The 24,663-nt window shown below is 33.0% G+C and overlaps 1 pseudogene; it reads right to left on the bottom strand.

Annotated features, from left to right (window-relative positions):
• Window positions 1–530: 530 nt before the first annotated feature.
• Window positions 531–24,186, bottom strand: LOC143530740 (BURP domain-containing protein BNM2A-like; annotated as a pseudogene).
• Between the last annotated feature and the right edge of the window lie 477 nt (window positions 24,187–24,663).

The following is a 24,663-nucleotide window of genomic DNA, read 5'->3' as shown; positions in this document are numbered from 1 at the left end:
GAATTCGTATTACTACATTATCTCTCTTCGTATCAACTAAATAATATTCTTTTTATATCTTTTAACATTACAACTTTTTCTTTTATCACTTATAGTCACTTTGAAAAAATATTAAAAACCTTGTAGGGTGGAAGATGAATTTTTCAAATATATGAAAAATCGTTACATTTTATCTCTTATCTACTCACATCACCCAGAACCACTCCTTACATTTTATCTCTTATCTACTCACATCACCCAGAACATTACAACTTATCTACTCACATCGCCCTCTCCTTTAATTATATTTGTCCACCATTGCATGGCCTCACCATCAATTTTTTTTTGCGTTTTGTACAAAGCACTAGGAGGGGAAATGAAGCCCAAAGCGCCCCATAGCGCTCCGGAGTCAGTGTTCCCGACACTTTAGGGGCTTTTTCACCCTTTATGGCGTGCCAGTATACCCGGTCTTATATTATTAAACTACACTAAAAAATAATGAATAAGATGTGAATGCTCTAATGCAATAATAAAGTCAATATACGCCATAATATTTCTTTAATGGCATTAAAATCAAGCACAAATATTATTCATTCATTCATTTATTGCTTCCAACACAAACCACGCATATTATGCGACCCACACAAGGTTATCGATGGGAAGAACATGGCACACCGGAGAGCTACCGGGATGGCCTCCGAGCACCCGGAATGCCACATGGTCCGCGTCCCACAAGGACGTGTTCATGTGGCAAACGGCAACAGATTCTATTATCTCCTTATTCTCCCCACCTAACACAAGCTTAAATGCCCTATTCATATGACCCTTGTGCCCATGACAATAGTACCTAAATATGGATAAGCCATGGTATGACAAGCCATCAGTTTAGAGGAATTGATCTCTAATGGCTTCTCAAGAAAAGTATAGTTTTGGTAGAGGGCATGATTGGAACTCAGAATCTTGGTAGTCAACACCTTTGGTTTGTCCGAATTAAAAAACTCATGGGTCTTGTCCAGCATGGACTCCAATGACGTCACACAAAACTGGACCTCTTCACCTTTAGGTTTGAGCTCACACTGCTTAAGTGTTGTCTCCATGGCTTGGGCTTGTGGAGAAGTGTTGGAGAATTGGAAGTATTTGAGAAGGTACGGGAGTTTTGATGACGAGAAAGGGATCGAATCGGCGTCTTCTCTAGAGAGGAGATGTGTAGGGGTAGAATCGGCATTTGAAGCAAAATATATCGGCATGTTTTTGCCTTTGTACAGATCAGAGACTTTGAAGAAGACTTGTAGAGAGATGTCTATATCTTGTTTGGGCTTGTTGATTTCCAAAGCGTTGCATCCAAGAGAAAACTTCAATTATCAGAAAAACAGATTCAGATATATTTCATATTCCCTTATGTATCATATATATTCAGTAATTAATATGAATATATGGAGAGAGAGAGAGAGAGAGAGAGAGAGAGAGAGATTAACAGGGAAGAACAGCTGAATGCTATTGAAAATTGAAAAGAATTGAAGATCTATGGATGAATAACTAAAGCAACAAGGCAGACAGGATGAAAGAAGCAAACGCCATCTGAATGAAATTTGATGCATTTTCTTGTGCACTATCTTGTATATATATATAGCAGTAGTTTCTTACCAAATAAAAATATATTTTATAACGCTATTAAAAGTGTTGTTTTGGGATTTGTGTCAAAAACTGTTTTACTTTCATTTCTTTTTTTTTTCCTTTTCTAATCGTTTTTTTTTTCTTATTTTTTTATTTTTATTTTATTATTTTTTTTGTGGTCTTTTTTATTTTTATTATTTCTTGTTCTTACTAAATATTTTTTTTTTAATGCCGATATCATAACAAATTAAATTAATACCAATAGAATAAGGGGCAATTTCATAGAACAGTAATAAGTTTTAAAAGTGTTCTAATTAGATCAATCAACTTTAAAAAGTGTTTCAATTAGATCACTCAACTTTCATATTTTATTAAATTAAAGGTTTTAACATGTTTTTTAATGCTTTTAATTTTTGTTTCACATAGAAAATCTTTTTATCTTTTATTTATGTTAACGTTGAGTGGCGGCGTGGATTTTATGTTTTATTTTTGAATTTTAATATAATTAACGTTTTTAAATTTTTTAAAAATATAACTACCTATATTGCAAATTCCGACCCCCACATCTTATCCTCCATTTCTTTCTTAACAAACAAAAAAATCGGTGAGACTCGATTTGAAGATTTTTAGTGACCCGATTTAAAAAAAATATGCATGAGTGACATAATTTGAACACTTTTGAAAATTGGTTACTATTCTATTCTATGAGATATTCTCATTGAAATAACTTGAAAGTTGATTATTGCGGGTTTGAGTCGGTTGTTATCCCAAAGAACCGATTTAGAGAGTTTAATAAATTTTTTGGTTAGTTTTTTAATTTAAGTCAACTAAAATTTTTTTAATCAACTTATATATTTTACTAACCGAAATATTTGATGTAAATTTCTCCTAGCTAAATACAATAAAGTATAAATAATAGCATCAAAGGCACATGAAGCAGTGAATTCAAACAATTTATTAGAATATAAGAAAAACTAGTAACCTTTCCTTTCTCCCGAAGGATAACAAAAAAAATATATAAGAACAATTAATAACAGGTATCCAAATTCGGTTAGGCATTTAATACAATAGTTTTTGTAATGGTTAGGCTAAACGTATCCCTCTCGTGTACATGCCATACCTCCTTCCCTAGACTTTCAGTTCATTCAACAATTTTATTTGACATATTACTACCCTCTAGTATTTTTAGTCATTTCAAGTCTCATTTAAAATATCAAATCAAATACTATAAAGTTTACTTTTTTATTTTTTTTATTTTCTATCATTTTGTGTTTATTGTTCTTTATCATAATAATAATAATAATCTTTATTCCCAACAAAAATATCATTTAAATATTTGATAGGTTCGAATGCATGAAATTAATGTCACATGAGAAACGAACCAACTTGTCGATCAAGTCTTATGTTGTTTAATCTGTTTTATTGATGAACAAAAATGTGTTTCTTTTTTTAAGGAAAGCGATCTTTAAAAATCATTCTAAAAGAAAACTTATAGAAAAAAAATGTTTTTTTCTTTTTAAACTAAAAAATGTTTTTTTACATAAAACAATTTTTGTTATTTTAAAAAACAAAAAAAATTATAATATGCAAAACAGAAAAAATGAAAAGAAAAACGATTTAAATAATATTTTTTTAAATTAATAATGAAAATAAAAAAGTACAAAATGACAAAGAATAAACATAAAGGTTTAAATTGTATTAATTTGAAATGTAAACATCCCGAAATTTCCAAAATAATATTAATTATATTAGTTAATATGGATGGAAAGTTTACTCGGGTTAGCGGGGAAATAATTAAATAAAGTAGAAGTTCATACGAGTCGGGCTTGTGTTGGAGTAAGTAATATGGGTATTGAACTTGGGTTAAAATGGAAGGAATGTAGACCATGGGCTCAAGCTGTAACACCCCGACCAAAGGCGGATTATACATCGGGGCGCCACATATTGTTTCATTACTCGTGACACTATTGGGTGTCAATATTTAATAAATACATTCATTCGCGCACGCGCAAAGTAGACATAAGATAACATAAATCATCATAAATCAATATATTATAAATCATAATATTCGAACAGCAATAACTTGTCTTGATACATTTTAATCTAGGTCCAAAATAAAGAAAACTTCCTACGTGTCCACAAGCTCCAAATGTAGCTACAGCAAACCTGAACATGTGTTAAAATAAACGTCAAACACTTGCGTGTTGGTGAGAAATCAAGTTTAATAGATAACAATAATCACTGCGCGCAACACGTGTATGTCTGGTGTTTAACAAGGGTGTAATCAGATTGTGACCAAGCCTAAATAGATCATAGTTCATAGTTCAATCCGTGCTCCCAAATGAGCACAAAAACAAGAAAACATCTGTGCAAGTGTAAACAAAGAAAACCGTAAACGATAGGTCTCCCGTGTTCATCTAATGGATCCATGAAAACTTTGGAATAGGCCGAACAAAGCGGTTAATGATACACACATACAAATAAACAGCCAAGTAAACGTCCTCAACACATGGGATACTGCGCGACTAAAGTTCATAAACAAGTTTAAGACTCAAGTTTGTACGAACACATGAACATCCCAAAACGTTAAAAATAAAAAGGGATTAGGTATGAGATTACTCACTTGATAAACGATGCGGTGTAAGATAAAGCAAGAACCAACTTTAAACAAGCACAAGTTAACCTATAAATAAGATTATTGTTTTAATGATTTGTTTTAAGTCTTGATTATAAGTTAGCATAATTAATAAGTAAATTATTATATATAATATATATATTACCGGAAAAGCAGGGCAGAACAGGATAGAAGACGAAGGCAAAGAGAGAGGAGACGGCAGAGGAAGAACAACGGCAAGGAGCAAGAGAGAACAAGAGAGTTTAAGTGCTTTGTGTGTGTAGTGTTAGGAAATTAACATTATTATTTATAGGGAAACCCTAGGGAACACAATCCCTAGAAAAGGGGAAAAGATCTCCAAAAAGTAAAAGATTCCAAAAGCAAAAGATATCAAAAGATATGGCAGCTGCAGGGGACAAAGGAAAAGCTGACAGGTAACAGTAAACAGGCATGGGAGGGTCAGATAAAGGTACTGGTCAAGCATGGTAAAGCAGATCTCAAAAGATAATGTCAGTCACTTTTTCTGTCAACCAATGGGGTTGGTGCGCATGCTGCGCCAAAAGTGGCTTTTCAGACATAAGATAGGTCAGGTCAACAGCACAGAAGATAAGACAACACAAAAGCAAACGGCTGGATTAAACAGAAGAAAAGACTCAAGACATAGCGCGAGAAAGCTTGAGCGCGAAGGCAGACACAGAAGGTCAAGAGTGCGCGAGCGCGAAGGCAGACAGAACCAACCTTAACGCGTCGCGGGAAGAACTACATTTCTAAGCGCGCCGCGGGAAGAACTTCAATTCTAAGCGCGTCGCGAGAAGAACTATATTCCTTAGCGCGTCGCGGGAAGAACGGTATCCATAGCGCGCCGCGGGAAGAAAAATCCTTAGCGCGCTGCGGGGACAGTTCGTCTCGCGTATCGCAGTAACAGGTGGTCTTCACGCAGGCTTCCTTGTAAGGAGTCTGGCGCGTGGAGCTGCGCAGACAACCTTAGGCGGGAAGGAACAAAGGACAGTTAGGGGTTCAAGGCTTAAGGGCGGGACGGCGACAAGAGGGAAAAGAAGGCGGAAAGAGAGAAGAAGAGGGACGGGACGGCGGAAAGAAAGAGAGAGAAAGAGGCGGGAAGGAAAAATATATTATTATTATTAAAAGTAAAATATAAATATAAATAAATATTAAAATCATAAAAGAAAGAGATCGGATCAGAGAAACGGGTACCTGGGTCGGGTCGGATCGGGCAGATGTCACACAAGCCCATGACCCGTCACATAAATACCTTCATTATGCCTTAATCCTTTCATTTATTCATATTCCATACACCACCAAAACACACACTTAGCTCTCTCTCATCCTACTTTATCTCTCTAGCCGAAATAGAAGAAGAATTGATTTCCAACCCGAGGTAATGATAGTATGATGTTGTTTATATTCAAACCCGTTAGATTTAGTCACGAAACGACGAGCCGACACCGTTAAACCATTGAAGTCACGAGATCCGGGTGGAGTCGGGTATAAACCGAACCTAAGATGAGCTTAGGGATCACCCTAGCTCAGATCCGGATCGAACGGGATGAAAAACGGTGAAAACGGTGGTGAAACAAGTGAGATCTCGCTTTTCCGGCAAGATTCACGTTTTTCTGGCAACGACGGCGCCGGAGGTTGTGTCACATCAGATGTGACGTCTAACGTCTGAAAAAGCCCTAACCCTAAATAGTTGCGGAAATCTAACGAATTAGCGGTAATTCGTTAACGGAAGGATAACCTGTTCGTTATGGCAATTCGTTATGGTGGGCTGACGAACTAGAAACAGTTTGCTAAGTGATTCGATAAGGAGCAATGACGAACTAGGATAACGAATCAGACCATGTTAGCTGATTCGTTAATCGTCCATTCGTCACGGCAAGATAATGAATTAGCCAGTGTTTTGATAACGAATTAGGCTTAATTCGTTATAACAAATGAGATGACGAATTAGATAATAATTTAAAAATCCAAAGAAAATTGTGTTAAGACGATTAATGTAAATAAAAACACTGGCTCGAACCCAGCCAGGGGCTCTGCCCATTGGACCCTGCTAGGGGCTGCCGCCCCTAGACCCCGCTGCCAGAGGCGCTGCCCCAGACCCCCGTCCGTTGAGGGTTGTGATTAAACTAGAAATACGATGAGTAGTGATAGTTAATTGATACACGTAACTATTATACAGTTAGCCGTGCATAGCTCAAGAAAGGAATAACCATAAACAGTGAACGTAACCGAGTTCAGGTGAGTTTCTAGCCCCATTTCCTTGTTATGTTTTTCGGGGTTGTGTGCATACTCGATGTGAAGTGTGAATACACTTACCTTAAGTGGTAAGTGTATGCTATAATGTTTGATGTGGTATATTTATATATGTTATGAATGGATGTCTGTTGGTGCGTGAACGATCTTCGGATATTGCACGTGTAGACATGGAAGGTAATGTTAGTCGGTGTGCGAACGATCTTCGGATATTGCGCGTACCGTCACTCGGGAATGATCCCTAAGTGGTTATTAGTGTGTATACAAACGTTGTGATGTGACTTGGTTATTATGTATATGATGTAATGATATAAAGTGTGTTGTAGAAAAGTAGAGGTAGGGCGTGATAGAAGTAGCAAGGGTCTAGTAAGGGTGTTAGTGGCATGACGATAGTACGTGGTAGGGTAAGCCTATGCGTGACTTCGTTATTAAAGTGGCATAACGTTATTCGTTATTAAAGTGGCATAACGAGATTCGTCATTAAAGTGGCAAAGTGGCATAATGTTATTCGTTATTAAACTGGCTAAGCTGTAGGGGTAAATAAGAGGTAAAGTGGTAAGATGAGCATGTTAGATAGTGGACTTTGTGTCTTCGGATACGTATATAATGCATGTAGTGGTTGTATGGTAAGTTGCTTGATTAACTAGAACTCACTCAGCGTAGCTGACTTTTAGTATGCACGCAGGTGATCTGACCAAAGAGCTAGCATGAGGATGACACATGGCATGGATTGAACGGCTGACATCTGAAGACGAAAGAAATGATGTTAAATAAGATGTTTTGTGTTATGGTAGCAAAGAAAAGATCTAATGTTTTGTAATGAATGCTTTAAGTTAACGTTTCCGCGAAAGTTTTAATAAACTCTGATTTGTAGAACTGCGTTTATGAGTAAAACCGACGTTAAAGTGAGGCACCGGGAACGGGGCCTTACATGAAACTTAAGGGAGGGGTTACGTTTAGTAAAAATGAAGGATAAGGTTAGCAACACCCTTTTTGTAATCACATTATATGGATTTTTTTTACCAAAATGGATGAAGGAAAAAAAATATTTACCAATATAGATACTTTATAAAGTATTTACTAAAATAGGTTAAACTCCTTTTTTTTCTCACTCTTAACCTATTGAATGAAAGTAATTCTTATTAAAATAAAATAAAAATGTCAAATATACTACATTTATGAAATTAAATTGCTGGTATTTTTATTTTCTTTTAAAAAAATTGGATAAAATAACAGTAAGGATTTAAAATATTTTCCAAACTAGAAATTCTCAAATTAAATATTTATAAAGCATTATTAAATAAATATATAAGATCTGTTTTATCTTATAACTAACGTAGGTTTAGAATATGTAATTTTTATAAGCAGATGTCATATAACTTTTTTATATATAAATATCAAATTATTGTAACTATATATATAAAAAGAAAGTGTTTGTATATAGAGGGCTTTTTATTTTCTTTCTTGAGTTCTAGTGTAAAGTTTGTTGAGAACAGATATTTTTCAAAATATAGTATTTTGTTTGGAACGTAAGTTATATGAGTTGTGGTAGTGCGTCGGTACCATCACGGATCAAACCGATTCCAACCGAACAATATTGTTACCTATATCAGTATTATCGAAACCGACATTGGTACTCGTATATGTATCGACATCTTTTTTGACATATCACGATTTTATTATTGTAATTTTTACTAAATTCTTTATTTGTATTTAGAAAAAATAAACATTTTTTTCCTTCAAAAAATATATCCTAACGGTTTTTTCTAAAACAAAACCTAAATTTTAAAAATTGTTTAAATAATTTTTTAATTCTCTTGTAGAAATGTTTTTTTAGTTGTACGATTTGACTAAACTAAAGAAAACATTTAAAATAAAAACTTATTTAAAAATTATCTAATACAATTATTTTTTTGTCATAAAAAACATATATATATATATATATATATATATATAAATTAATGTATGACTGAAGACAATAAGTGAAAAATAATTTATTTAGTTAAAAATGACTTTAAAAAAGAAAGTTAATTATAAAAAAAATCTATAAGAATTGTTTCTAGTCATATCATAATAGAAAAGAAAATTTTATTGAGATTTAAAATAAATTATTAAAATAAACAAATTTAAATTGTAGGCTTTATTTCAGAAAAAATAGTTGGAGAATGTTTTTTTCGAAAAAGGCAGTTTATTATTTTATTAAGAATTTTTTTTTTAATAGTGATAGGAGTGAGAAAAAAGAAGCGAGTAAATATTTTTTTCCTTCTACCTATTTTGGTTGAAGTACATGAAAATTAGATAAATGATATATAAGTGTAGCAAGATCTCAACCAAATTATAAGCATAAACATTCATGAGCATATAATTGTTTTAAGGTTGGATCATGAGATTTTTTTAGTTATGATCGGTTTCTTTCTAGTGATGAAATGTAGATATCAAATAAGATAGTGGCTATCAATATTTCAAATGGTAGTTCCAAAAAAAAATGTTTTAATAATTAACATACTATTTGAATATAAGGTATGCGTGCTAAATATCTCGAGTAATAATCATGTAAATCTTCATGCATTAATTTCTTCTCCTTCAACTAATGATATAATTTAATTATAGTTTATTGAATTTTAATACACTAAACTAAATGATATTAGCTAATAATAATCTTAAGTTAGTTTATTTTAACCGATGGTTCCAAATTTTAAAAAATTGGCTTCATTGGTACTCTACAAAACAAAAACTTGACGGCTTTAGGTTTTTTCCGAATTTTCACTGGTGGCTTCAAATTTTCAAAAAATGGCTCTTAGTTGATGTAAATTGGGTGTTTGAATTTCTAGTTAACGAAAGTTAAGACGTTGGAGCATTATTTCGAGCTAAATTTTACATCATTCAACTTGTATTATCCTTCCGATCATATTCCTTAAAAAGTCAGTTTGAAATTCATAAAAAAAGCTTAAGACCACAAAGTTTTTTTAACGGGGGAGTGGGGGACTACTGGGCCATTTTTTAAGTTTTAGACCATCAGTAGAAATAAACTCGGTTAGAATTATTATCGGCCAATAACTATTAGTTAGGATTATTAAAATCTAATATACAATATACATTTAATTAATGAATGCTAAAGTCAAAATATGATTTTATTGTTACAGATGTGATAATGTAAGTCAAAAGTGTTATATATTAAGTATAAGTCCATATTATGTTTTATCAATTATCTAATTATGTATACATAGATAAAAAGCAAAGTTTTGTGACAAAAGCTCTTTAAAATATTATTTTGATGTTTTATATAATTACTTTCAAGTTTTACATTGTTTAGTTATTTGGTTCAATGGTTGTAGCTTCCCTTTCAAACTACTTTTTCTCTGTTCTGCCCGAGTTCGAAGCTCCAAGGCAACAAGTGTTTTTTATTTGGACTGCTGGGCTACATTGTGTGTTTAATTAGGTTCTTTTGTTAGTTTTTTTTTTGCCCAGTATGTTTTATTTATTTATTGTTTTTAAGCATCATAAGTTGATAAAATATTTTCTATGTTGGTGTTAGGGCAAAGTATTTCTGCCGAGGATCCTCTATCCTTGAGTAACTTATGGATGAATTATCCTTAAGATAAAGGTTACAAAGGATTAAGGATCCTTGGTATTATCTGTTTACTAATAATTGTGCTTGAGTGGTGTTGTGTTTGTTAGATATAACGGCTGAACAACTTGGTCACCCTATTTTAGCGCTACTGGACGACTCCCGCACATGGTCAAAGAGAAGAGAACGGCTAGTGGGAAGAGTGGCGTGATTATAGGAAATCTTGTTAGTTGTTATGTGTATTTATAATGAGATCATTGATCAGCTAGGGACGTAATTACACTCTCGCACACTAGAGCATTACTGATAATTTTCTCTAAGCACAACACTTACACTTAACTTTCATTGTAATGCTGGTCGTGATCTCCACCTTTTCTAACCCGATTTTGTGATTAATAAATAGGTGATAGACAATTGTCATCACCAGGGGTTTTTGTGCCGGCGATCTGAACAAGATCAAGAGTTTTTCCTCAAAACAAATCTTTGTGTTTGTGTTTGTTTTGGTCAAAAATCGGCTAAGGATAATGTAACCAAATTAGTTAGGTGAGTGCTAGTGCTTATTTGATGATAACAATAATGAAACGATTGCAAACACAAACACGAGGATTTGTTACGAGGAAAAGCCCTTTATCTAGTTCAGATCGCTGGCACAAAAACCCCGGGTGATGACAAATCGCCTATCACCACTTTATTAATGTAAAAATCGGGTTACAAGGGTGGAGTTTATGATCAACGAATACAATGAAGCTAAGTGTGTGTGCGTACTGATTACAGAGAATTCTCAAAGAGTGTTTATGAATGTGAGCTAACAAGTGATAAACTTAGTTGATCATAACCTCATTATAAACAAAAATAATAAATAACAACTACTCCTATAAATCCGCCACTCTTCCCACTAGCCGTTCCTTCTCCTTTGACCACGTGCGGGAGTCGTCCAGTAGCGCAAAAATAGGATGACCAAGTCGTCCAGCCGTTGTATCTAGCAAATACAACACCATTCGAATACAATTATTAGTAAACAAATAATACCAAGGATCCTTGATCCTGTATAACCTGGAATATATCACAAGGATAATTGATCCATAAATTATTCAAGGATAGAGGATCCTCAGTATAAATTCCATACCCTAACAATTGCCCCCAAAATGACAGGTGTTTATGCAATACACTGTGATTTTGAAATTTGAATTCCTGCAAAAGATATAACGATTAGACGTGTGTCAGCGATAATTATTATCAAAAACCCTTATTATCAACTATAGCCGCCTATATATGTGATCCCTTCAATCCTTTTTATAACCACATATCTCGGCAGACTGTTCAGGTATCCTTCTTCCTCTCGTTTTCTTATTATAATATTCTGTAAAAATGTATGTCGCTTCTTCTTCTCCCTTCGACCATCCTAACTGTTCCGAGTTATCGGAGATGCAATCGCAGAACCTTATCACCAACCCATCCACGGAAATCTGTAAGTTTACAGATCCTGAGATTGACAAAATCCAGTCGCTGTTCCCACCGGAAACCGTTTTCCGGCCATACGATTCTTTTATCCGATGCGACACTTATTCAAAGACTTGGGTCTGCTTTCCCGCTTGTCCTTTTCTTATCGGCTACACGTATCCGTTCCCGTCCTTTACTCAAAGTTTTTTCGATTCCACCGGGATGTCCTATATCCAAGCCATGCCCATGATTTGGAGGATTTTACGTACTGTTGAAAGAATCATAAAGGATGAGAAGTTCGATTTCGAAATCCATGAGTTATCACACCTTTATAGCCTAACCACCCATGGCTCGAACCGATTTGTGTTAAAGTCTAAACCTCGTCAGCCTAATCCAATATTGAAAGTGACCCAGAACGGTTCCCTTTGGAGGAATTAGTTTTTTTTTTGTGAATCGAAGCTCCATATCTGGTGGGGCTGATTTGCCTTTAACTTGGCTTAAAAAGGGTAGATCTCAAATCCTTGAAAAAGAAATAGGTCAGGATAACCGATCCTTCTATTGACTGTTTGTTTTCTGATTTTTATAGTTGATAATTTTGCTTCCTTGGCTAATCTACCTGGAACAAAAGAAAAGACAAAAAAGTTTCTTGCCCTAGATCTCGAAGTCCGGACCTTTCAAGCCAAATTTGTTGAGGCTTTTTGTGAAATCTCTTCGGATTCCGACATGTCAAATTAGATTTACATTTATAAAAAAAATTTAAATATATAGAAAACTTATTTGTTTCTCGTGTTCTACAGGCGCTCAGAAATCTCACAAATCTGTCGGCAAGTTTTCACTAGAGGACATTGACAGCTTGATCACTCCTCAAACCATCAAGAAAGAAGCTTTAAAAGCAGCCACCACTTCCAAGCCAAGAACTACCACTACCAGGGCCAAGTCGGCAGCCTCCAAGATGAAACGATCCAAAGAGCCTGAGACTCACTTCGACATGATCATTGCTGTAAGTACCCTTTATCCTGGTATCTCTAATTTGAGGATCAAGTATTCTTCCAACTTTTGCATAATTGTTTGATATAGGCTGTGAATGCTTCCAAAGATCATTATGATAAGATCGTGAGCCATATGAGTGACAACCTTACTGGAATGAGGAAAAAACACTATTTTATATATGCAATGCACATTAATACACATATGCATTACATCGATAGTTATTTTTTTTATTTTTTTTGGAAAATATAATTTTATTAGAATAAGGTAAAAAAATCATAAAATATTATTTTTAAAAAAGGTAAAATATAATTCTTCAATAGTTCTCTTTTTACAAGGAGTTCTCTTTAGACCCCCCCCCCCACACATATACACACACAAATATATATATATACATACACACACACACACACACATATATATATATATATATATATATGATTATGATCATGTGAGAACTAGTTTGAAATATTTCAAACTTTGATAACCATTTTAGAACATAAAAAACACTCTTCTTAAAATAATTAATATAAAAAAGAACATGAAAATATCAAAAGTAAAAAAAACCAAAAATCAAAAGTAAAAAAACAAAAAACAAAAAGAACATGTATAATTATGTCGGTTTTTTATGAAACCGGGATGAAAAATAAATTTTTTTTTGTTTTTCTACTTTTTAAAATTTTTTGTTTTATTATTATTTTCTTAAAATGTTTTTTTTTGCTCAAAATGGTTCTCAAAGTTCTCTTAAGATCATCACCCTATATATATATATATAGGGGTGAGATCTAGAGAAAACTAGAGAACTACTAAATAATTATTTTTAACTTATAAAAAAAATAATATTTTGCGATTTTTTTTCTTTCCTCATTCTAATAAGAGAATATTGTTCGTAATAAAAAACAGTTGATGCAATGCATATGTGCATTAATGTGCATTGCATATATAAAATAGTGTTTTATTGCATATAATACAATAAAAACGCATTATATAATATACACTATTGAATATATGCAAATACATCACTAATAATTGTATGCAAAACACACTATCGCATATATGCAATACAACACTAATGCACATATATATCGATTTTTTTTTAATTTTTGTATATAATATAACACTATTGCAAATTTACAACACAAACAACTGTATATATGATATTCAACACTATTTCAAATACCAAAATACACACTAATACACATATGCATTATGAAAAGTCGATGTATAGCATCACAATGAGTTTTTTTATTTAATTTTTTTTATTATTTTTTTATTTTTATATTTTTTTTGTTATGAAGAATAACAACACATAAGAAGGATGAAAGAAAGAAAGAAAAATTTAAAAATATTTTGTAGATAAATTAAAAATACTTCATTATTAGTTATCTAGTTCTCTATTTAAGGAGAAGTTCTCCCTTGATCATTTCAACACACACACACACACAAACACACACACACACACACACACACATATATATATATATATATATATATCTGGGTGAGATCAAATGAAAACTCCTCTTAAATTTTCAAAAAAATAAAATTTGTAGTTTCTTTTTTTTCCCATTGCTTTGATATGTTGATATTGTTCAAACAAACTAAAAAAAACCATTGTCGGTAACCTCGTAGATGTAGGGCATATATGCAATAGTGTGTATTGTATAATGCAAGATGTTGTATTGCACGTTAATTTAATTAGTGTGTGTGTGGGTCTCATTTTTGCTTGGTGTTGTAGGTAAACACAATTTTTGCCAAATAAGAGGTAAAACAAAAGAACTTCTACATTTAGTTACGAAGAGGCACTCATGAAGGTCGAAATTTAGTCAATGTCAACGACAGCATCATTGCCTCTGCCGACACCTTCAAACCAAGCAAAAATGAAAAGTACAACAGCTTACCGGTTACACTCAAGCATTTACTCCAAAATTATTCGACCTGTTTTGCAATCTAAACCCTTAAAAGAGTGTTAAAATGCTTTTGACCCATTTCTTTTTAAAGTACCCATTGAAAATGAAGTTAAATAGACCATCTTAATAGTATTCTGAAAATTTAATAGTGTACACAAAACCATATATTATTGCGGTCCATCACCGTCGATCAATTTACTAGTTTAGATATTTAAATTGTATTTAATTATAAATCCTGACATGTATTTTAGTTTCAAAAGTAGAAAAAATGGGTTTGAGGGATAATGGGTTTGTAGCTGGGCAAGCAATGAAAATGGCTGAAACGAAGAAAGTGGAGAAACATGCTAAAGCCTGCGAAGAGAACCAACATGTTTTTGTCCCTCTGGCTTTTGATACCTTTAGCTCCATGGCACCGGAAGCTATCCGTTTCTTAACCAGAGTCCAACGGGTTGTGCATAGCAATGTGTCGACTCCAAAGGGGCAGGGGTATGTCTTTAGCAGGTTAGGGTTTGCAATTCAGAAAGGGGTGGCGGCACAGCTTGTTGCCCGCCTACCTGCTATGTTGATGTAATATCTATGTTTCTACCATGAAATGAAAAAATAAAAAAAAAAACACTAGAAATCATTACAAAAGTCGAGTTTTTTTACCAAAATGAGTTGGAAGGAAAAAATATTTACTAAAATAAGTTATTTTAAAACTATTTACCAAAATAGTTTATTTTCTCTCTCTCTTAATCATCATATTAATGGACAAGAATAATTTCTATTATAATTTTTATAAGATATAAAAAATATATGTATGTATTGAAAAATTATTAAAACTCTATGTTTTGCATCTCGTTTTTTCAATAGTATTTGAAAACTGTTTATTAATTTTTTTTTCTATTTAATTAATAAAACGGATAAAGAAAAGGTGTTATATTATTATATATTTATTTTTTCTTTTTGTTATTTTTATTGCTATATGTTCTTTTATGGTTTTCTTCATAGGCATTTTCATATATTAAGCGGTTTAGAAATTTAAATTGGACTAATACTAATTACGGTACCTATGTTATCAAGTCAGACATAGTTCGCTTCGCCATCGATACCGATACGATATTGCATTCGTAAAGCTTATGATATAAAAAACATTTATTTTGAATACTACTCCGTCGCAACAAAACTTGTATTGTAATGTCAAAGGAAAAAAAATAAACATGGTTATGAAAGCTATAAAAGCGAATCTGATACTAGTTCCAATAAAACCGATACAAGTACCATTGTTGTTCGATCGGAATGTGCTGGTTCGCCATAGTTACGGTACAATGCCGGCACTCATATAACTCATGTTACCAAAGGTAATACTCTTGCTTAAATACGACTCTATTTTCTATAAAAATACTTGAATGTCGAGAAAAAAAAACTAAACACAACTTCCTAGTTAGTGTTTAAAAAAAATAATAGTAATAAAAAACGCATGTCATCTTTGCGTTATTGTAATATAAGATTAAGATGAAATTAAAAAAGAAAAACAAAGAAAATTTTAAAGATCTTGGTTCTAAATTTTAGTGTTTTTACTTCATTATATTTTTTTCAAACTTATTTTGCTTGTTTTGTTATTATCTTCAAATCAAATTTTAAGCATCCCTAATATATTATATAAAAAAGGCAGCATAATATTATTATTATTATTATAAAAACCAAAATCTACGGTCTATAATAAAGGAAATCATAATTCGACAATTCTCAATTACCCATTTTTTTTTATTTTCCCGCTCATAAATTATTTAGGATTTATTTTCCACTGGTGATTAATAATGCAAAATTCCTATTCTCCGGCAAAGGCTTTCATCGGCTCAAAGTTCATATTTTTCAGCCCCTTCTTTACATCCAAAATATTTATCACGCATAACAGCTCCTCCGATCTATTACACACAGATTTAACTTTCCCAATTGTTGGTTCTGTATTCTGACAAAGCAAAATTAGGGTTTCCAATAGCGAGATATACAATCACAGTTATGTGTTATACTTCTCAGGTAAGTCATATATGTGATTGTGATTACTGATTACCTTCTTTGTTTTCTTAAAGTTATGTGTAAATTTTGTAGCGAAATCTGTATTTTCAGGGTTTATGTTTGAATATTTGTGTTTTGTTCTGGATTCTCTCAACAGTTTGGATTTATAATTTCGAAATTATATATTCTTAGTTTTTACAATTTTCTTTGTCGAATGTTATCTAGATAGATTATTTACGTATTTGGAATCCAGTATATTAATGGTTAGGGCTTACAATTCTGTTTTGTCGAATGATTTGTCTTGCAGAATTGGGAAAGTTTGGTGATAATGCAACTATTTTGTTTTGGTTTGAATCAACTGGTTTGTTTTCGGGTATTAACTTTTCTCATGTATTAAATATTATCATAAGAGCTTTATTAATGCAAAATTTTAGTTCATACACATGCAATACTTAATCATGTAATAGGATGATAGGAAGTTACTAAAAGGATTTGGGTTCATTTCCATTTTGATTTAGTTAAAGTCAGAACTTAAATTGTTCTGCACCCTGCATTTTTCAAATTGAGTTTTCTACCAGTGCACTTACATTAAGAATCCTAATATTAAAGAAAAGAAGACGAATGGAATTCAAGATTTTGATAGGCGTGTTTTGGCACTTCTGTAACCAGGGACCAGCTTGTGTTATCAACACTTACGAGTATTCCTTTTATATTATACTAATCTTAAACGTGTTATCTATTTGTTTTGAAACGGGTCAAACATGTTTCTTTAAGTTTGAGTATAGGTTTCAAGACAATCAATATATGAAGTTACGGTATCTTTCTATTGTTTTTAGTATTTTGTGCATTATGCAGATTTAGATTCTGCATTTTTTTGGATCGTTGTATTAGTAGTCGTGTGTCCGTCAAAGCAGGTACATTGTGGTACTAGCCACCCATTGTTAGTGATGCAACTATTTCTATTTACTTTGGACGATTAGCTACATGACTGAGTGTAAACGGGGATAAATTTTAAGTTTCATTGACTGTAACATCTAACCCGGAATGGGTATTCTTTTTTCGTTTCATTATCTGGACAAAGTTTAAGTTTGATTAGTACCAGATCAAAATTAATCCGTAAATTGGTTCAAATTTAAGTTTCATGAGCAGGTCAAAGTTGACTTAGTTAACGGTTTTTTTTAGTAACACCATAATATGTGTGTCTTAAGATTTAACAAAAAATGGGGTAATGTGTTCATACAGAAACCATAGATAAGGGGGAAAAGTTTATGTAATTTTTGTTTTGTAGTCTATATTCACTTTTTCTAGGTCAAAGTTGACTTTTGGGTTGTCTAACTTTGTTTTCAAACATTTATCAAAAGGATAAAGGCTTGAAATATGGTACCCAACATGAAGATCAGCTGGCGTCTAATAGTGTGTGTTGTGGCCGGTTGGATATATAAGATGGAATTGGATTTAGTTTATTAGCTAATTTGATTAGGAATAATTCAAGACCCAATTTTTGGAATATTAGTTATAGTGTGGTTTGGAAATTCAGTTGTGTTATGGTTCATTGTTGTTTTAAAACACATGGATATGGTTTTTAACATGAAATATTGTAACACTTAACAAGAATTTACATAGAATAGTGATATAAAGGGCAAATTGCTCAATGGGAGAAAATTATTCATTTAGCTTATTTTATCATTGTTTACTTCTTACGGTAAAGATCATTACCTAAGCTGGCTGAGTTAGTTTGTTGGCCATGTTTGACTAAAATGTCAAAAGTATGTATATTCATGGCCGTGAACTTTTTGCTTAAAGTTGGCTATGAGTAAAATTTTTTTGCTTAAATTTGAATGGGTGGCTAATTTTTTTGCTTAGAGTTAGCTATGACCTACGAGCACGAAGAAGTATTTTTGTTAGGATTTGTTGTGACACTTGGGTAATGGGGTTAAACCTTATACATATGGAAAACGTATTTAGTGTTATAAATTTGTTTTCAAACAAGTCAAACTTTGTAGTTCAAGTTTGAGTATAGGTTTCAAGACAATCCGAATATTTGAAAAAAAAGCACATGGGTTACATTTTGTAATAAGTTTATGAACACTATTATTATTAAAACAAAACAAAACAGTTTTTAAACAAACTCTTTTCGGATATATAATCATATACCTTTACTCGAGGAATTTACTAATCTCCGCTCGTGTAACACACGGGTTCTAACCTAGTATGATAATATAAAACTCGTACCTTAACTCAATTTTACACAAAAATGTGAGTTTTATTACTTTTCAATATATATATATATATACTAGTATGGAACCCGCGCGATGCCGCGGCGTCGACAATTTACAATGCAATACTCGTTTTTGTCAGTTTATTAATCCTCTCGTAATATATTGTATTGTCTTTTTGTTTGTTTTTTTATTCATATAAGATGTTACAAGAAAATATTTTGTTTATTATTTATTTTCGTTTTTCTAAAAGTTTTTTAGTTAGTAGCATAAGAGAAACATAAAAAATGATTTATAACCAGAAAAAAAGTTGGTGTATGCAGTTTAGTAACTTTATAACAAGTTTAACATATAAAACAACCGTGAAAAGTTTGGATTGCATACAAGGGGCATCATAGTCACAAAATATCAATGGATTTCAGATAGTAATTGGGTTTATATTGATACCGGGCAGTTCATATTTGTTAGTTGCAGTCGGTCTAGTCGGTTGTAACAGGTGATACTTTTTTTGTTGAGAACAAACCATCTAAGAAGGGCATGTTGACTATTTGGAGTCAAACTAAGGAGTTTATCTAAAATATTTTGATCACAAAGTTTAGAGGCGTTACAGCTTTAGCTAGTGTTTATCACAAAGTGAGTAGATCAAATTTTTATGATCAATGATTTCAAACTAATCATCAAGAGAATTTCAGACAATTTCAAAAGTCTTGAACTATAAGGCCCGATTCTTATTTCTTTACCTTGCAACGGAAATTTAGCTAAATGTGTTTTCAGGTTTGACACGATAACTGTTTAGCTAAATGCTCAATTTAAAAATTAAAAACATATACACTTAATTGGTTCACGTATCCTCAAACAACATGCTTTGACTGCAGCCTTTTGACTTATAAAGTCAAAAGGCATGGTCACACCTATAGATATGAATACACTCAATTGGTATACACACAGACACTCACGTGCCACATACATATAATGCATATATATGCACAGTTTGACCTGCATATTGGTATACACACTCATTGTGTTCACTATAAAGTATTCTATCTATAGGTGTTAACATAAAATATATGCATATCTATCTTAACATAAAATACTACTTTATCTGACACTAATTGTGGTTTTGCCCCTGTACAAAAGTATTCTAGAACCAAGCCTCATTGCGTTCACCATGTGTGTTCATTGTCCTTGAACCCTGAATTTAACTGCATAAAAAACTAATAATATTTATATGTTTCAAAAGAAAAGATTGTCAAAAATCAATATATATAACCATAAATTAAATTTACCTTTGGCCTGAATACACACAGAATTGAGTGCAAACTCATCAAATTCAGTATTGTTTCCCCCTTTCCAGCCCAAGATCGAATATTTCACCGTCGAAAAAATCTATAAGAACGTGTCATAGTTCAAGTTTTAGAATCGGTTTTATGTTTATTGGCACGATATCAAGTTTTTTGAACAGGGGTGTAAACAAGCCGAACCAAATTAGAGCTCAACTCGTTTGAGTTATGAGAGCCTTTGTTCAGCGTGCTTCTAAAGCTCGAGCTCAACTCATTAGGTAGTTTTTCAAGCTAGAGCTCGGTCTCGTTTAACTAACGAGAGCTCGAGCTCTAGTTCTAAAGCTCAAGCTCAGCTCGTTAGTATATTTTCAAGCATGAGTTTGGCTCGTTTCACGAGCTATTCCAAAACCAAACCAAAACAAATAATTTGGTTTTTCCTAAAGTACAAAAACAGAACCGTCTGTTTGGTTTTTTTCTGTTTTTTATTTTTCAGTTCGGTTTTCTCAGTTTAGCGCAAATCCCTAATATTAATACTTTATATTTCAACAAAAGTACTTTAAAATTTAAAATATCATCAAAACGTATGGTCCAGTGCAGTTTTACATGACCGGTCATAATGGGTTTTGTCGATTCAGAAAACTTACCAAATCAACCCGTTTGCGTTTTAATTTCACTTAAGATAATTTTAAAATATTCTGGATTTTACCTTTTGAAAATACCAGCACTTAACTCAAAACCAACCTTTTAAAATATTCCAAGCCGAACCGATTTGGCCAAAGTTGATCAAACTAATTCAGTTTATAACCTGAACCGGTTTGGACGTATAAAGATTTTTAAAACGTCATATTTTAGCTTTTGATTGCCATTATGCTTTAACTGTCTGTTTGACTTCAAAAGTTTAAAAATTGAACATTTTTTATATATGATCGATGACCATTTTTTTATTTGACTTTCGACAAAAATTACCAGAGTGTCATTACCAAACTACTTACATCCCTACTGTAAGTCATAAATCTTTTCTTCAAATATAAGATATTACCATAATCTAAGCTCATGTTTTAATCATGGAAATAAATATCATACTGATTCACCAACCAAAGGTTAAGATGTAATTACCATATAATTAAGCCGATATGCCGACCATAATTTACTGGATTTTCAGCAACCAAACATGATCCTGCATTGCAACCAATCAAATATAAATAAAAATAAAGGTACCATCCAAACATAAAAATACATACACACATACCATTCAAAGGTTGTTCCAGCAACAAAACACATACCGCTTATTTGGCATGGATTTAAGCATCACTTTTGCCACATCTTGGAGATAGTTGAATCATTTATATATGTAGCACCTGACACAACCAAAAGACAAGAAAATCAAATGAATTAATGTACATGAGAATTGTTATTTTAAAATTATTTTTACATGATAGCTTACAATCATAATTCGCCTAACCAATCCGTTGAGCACCCTCATCATAAACAACAATCCGTTGATCCCCTTTTCAGCAGAAACATAATTAAAAAGATAATCAAATGTGCCATTATTTGACAATATATATGACTGGTCATCCATATATATACATGAACTTGGATATTAAATGAGGATCAGCAAAATCTAACAAGTTTATGAAGCAAATCGAACATAGGCCTCAAATTCTGTTTCGTTATCTCCGCCATCGGTAGTCACCACTCACCACCAACGTCTCTATTATTCAAAAAAACTAACATAAGTCATGGTTAAACGTTTGATCTAACCAAACAAGTACATATACAATAACGATTAATATATTCTTACCCTGAATAAGTAGATGAATGTATGATTCGAGTAGCTTGTGCCTTGTGCTCTTTGCTCCTTGAGAACAAAAAATGGAAAATATATTACAACTCAAAAAAACGTAACTCAATTATAATGGAGATTTACACAATTGCTGGTACCTTTTTGCATTCAGAATTTTTTAAAAATTGGAACCATCTTTGACTGAATCCATGTTATAATCCCACTACATCCCTTTGATACTATAGGAAGAACCATGAAAGGTAGTCTATACTCGAGATAGAAAGCTGAAAATTCACAAATTTAAACCCTAAATAATATTCAAACCAATACACAAATTCAAAGCAGTACATAAACATAACCCAAAATTAAACACTAATATTATTCACAAAATCAGACATAAACGTCGGATTTGTGTTGTGTAACACTGGAGGTTGTAAACAAATTGAAATATTAGTACCTCAATAAAACCCTAGCCGCCGTCTCAACGATCTAAACTCCTGGTAGCGCAGCAAAAGAAACCACTCACAGCTGGCATTTTCAAGGGTAGAGAAAGAGAGATAGGCCCCCACTCACAGCCGGATTTAACCTCTTCGCTTAAATCTAGACAACGGTGGTGGCAGATCTGTAAATCGGTTTCTAGATGGTTGGAGTTCAAATGTAAGCAGAGAGTCACAGAGAAAGAGTTCACGTGGGCGGGATTTCAAACCTATTTTGAGGAAATATCACCCCTCCAATGCATAAAGCTTTGTATGCAATAATGACTTGCAATGAAACTTGTAAAGTTCTTAAATTTCAACAATTCAAACATTCATCATCATCATCATCATCGTACTCAGTATATCCCACTAATAGCAAAGCTATAGTAAGGTCTGAGGAGGGTAAGATATAGACAGCCTTACCTCTACCCCATAGGGATAGAGAGGCTGCTTCCGGTGAGACCCCCGGCTCGATAGTAGTTTTGCATCAAGCCTTGGACATAAGGCACATAGCACTCAATCATCGGGACACCGGCTGATCGGTGCATGTACCCTTATCTTTCAGCTATCAACGCCACTACATGATGCCTGATTAACCGTCCGTCACTTTTAACGTTATTTTCACAAGATTAGTAAAATAACGTCAAAATTAGTGCAATTTCACTTTTGCCCACCCGAGGGTTCACACATATATACATCATATGTGCGCACCGCAAGCAGGGCTAAATAAACAAAATAATAGAAATTATTCTTGTCCATTAATATTACAAGTGAGAAATGATCATTTTACAAGAAGAAAGAAAAAAACAAACCTATTTTGATAAATAATTTTAAAATAATCTATTATAGTAAATATTTTTTCTTCCCAGTCCATTTGGGTAAAAACTCTACAAAAGTCTTTATGATATTTAAAGTAGGACGAAACACATTTATCACTTTTCGTTCTCAGTTAATGCCTTATTTTAGAAGCTTTGTTGGTAGAATTTAAGGAGGTTAAATGTAACCTTTTGTTTTATTATATTTATTACTTTTTTGTAAAGGCTTCTTTAATGGAATCTGCAGTAGGTTAAATGATTTTTTTTTGGATTTGATTGTAAAGGTTTCTTTGGTTGGAATGCTAGCAGGGTTAATTAGCTTTTTGTAGAAACTTACAATAAAACAGGTTAGCACACTCTAGACTTACAATTAAGCACATTCTTCAATTTTCGTTAATGCGAACTAAAAACTTCAACTCAACTTCAAATACGACATTTCTTTACATCCATACATGTAGTGTGTGTGCAACGATCAAAGATGAGTATGGAAAGACAAGTGCCACTTCTGTTGACAAGACGATGGATTCATTAGTGGGTGAAAGTTGTGAGAATCTTATTAAGAACCATGGCTACACCGACCCAGCAACTTGCCCAAGTGAAAGTTGTTTGTCATCCATTTTACATGAATTGATCACAACCTTCATCTCATTTATGGTCATCTTATCCATATCCTTAGTCTTTTTAATTACAGCAGCATTCATGTCCCCACTTTGAGGAAGTGAATTTAGGAGCTTCTTGCTAACATCCAAGAGAGTTAACTCAATTTTGGACGATCTCATTCGTGTTACAAGCTTGGTGAACCTTTGGAATTGTGCATGAAGAGATTCACCAAGAATGTGATTAAACATATTAAACTCCTAATTCATTAGATCCTTATTACTTTGCTGCATGTCTTCATTTCCCTCAAACACATCAATAGCCTCCCACAAAGCCTTGGCTGACTTGATTTCTCTAAAGCCAAGAGAAATAGCAAGAGCTAGAGCTAAAGTAAGAGGGAATAAGGCTTGTTCATCATCATCAACCTTCTCAAAATCAGCACCAGTGAATTTTTCATTTGGTTTTGGGGCCACAGTATTTTCTTCGTCATCTAGCTCATAAGTGATGATGGTAGGACCCTTTAGAATACCCCTCCAAGCCTTGGAGTCTTTCATTCTCATGTATTTCTCAAACCTAAACTTCCAATCGTCATAATCATCAGCATTAAGCAACCGTGGAATCCGAGTTGTAGTTCCCATCATCGAGTCAAGTTCTTGATGAATGTTTGTGGAGACACTATTACCCTTTGACTCCGTCGTAGCAAATTTAACAAAACTAAAAATCAAAAACAACACCGAGAACTCCCTTAGTAAGCCGAAACTCTCACTACCACCGAAAACCAGCTTTTACCAAAAACTTGTTGCCACCAAGAACTAGTTATCACCGAGAACTAGATTGATCAAGAACTAGTGATGGCCGAGAGCTTATTATGACCGATAAATCCTTGCTGCAGAGAACAAAAGAAGTGAGAACCATATATGAAAATAAATCAAGATCCCAAATTCTAAGGGATCTTGATATCTTTAGAATTTTTAAAAAAATTGTGCTCAATCTTATCGCAACTCAACAAACCATAAGATCCGATAAACACGCATAAGATGTTCTTCGATATCCAACTGTCTTCAACGATCAAACAACCAAAATACACCCAAAAACCAAAATTCTTCAAAACACCA

The sequence above is a fragment of the Bidens hawaiensis genome, unplaced genomic scaffold (genome assembly GCF_021521415.1).
Source record: "Bidens hawaiensis isolate Kalapana, Puna unplaced genomic scaffold, B.hawaiensis_p1.1 tig00009014_1, whole genome shotgun sequence".
In the NCBI taxonomy this organism is placed as follows: Eukaryota; Viridiplantae; Streptophyta; class Magnoliopsida; order Asterales; family Asteraceae; genus Bidens; species Bidens hawaiensis.
This window is presented reverse-complemented; position numbering and strand designations above follow the sequence as displayed.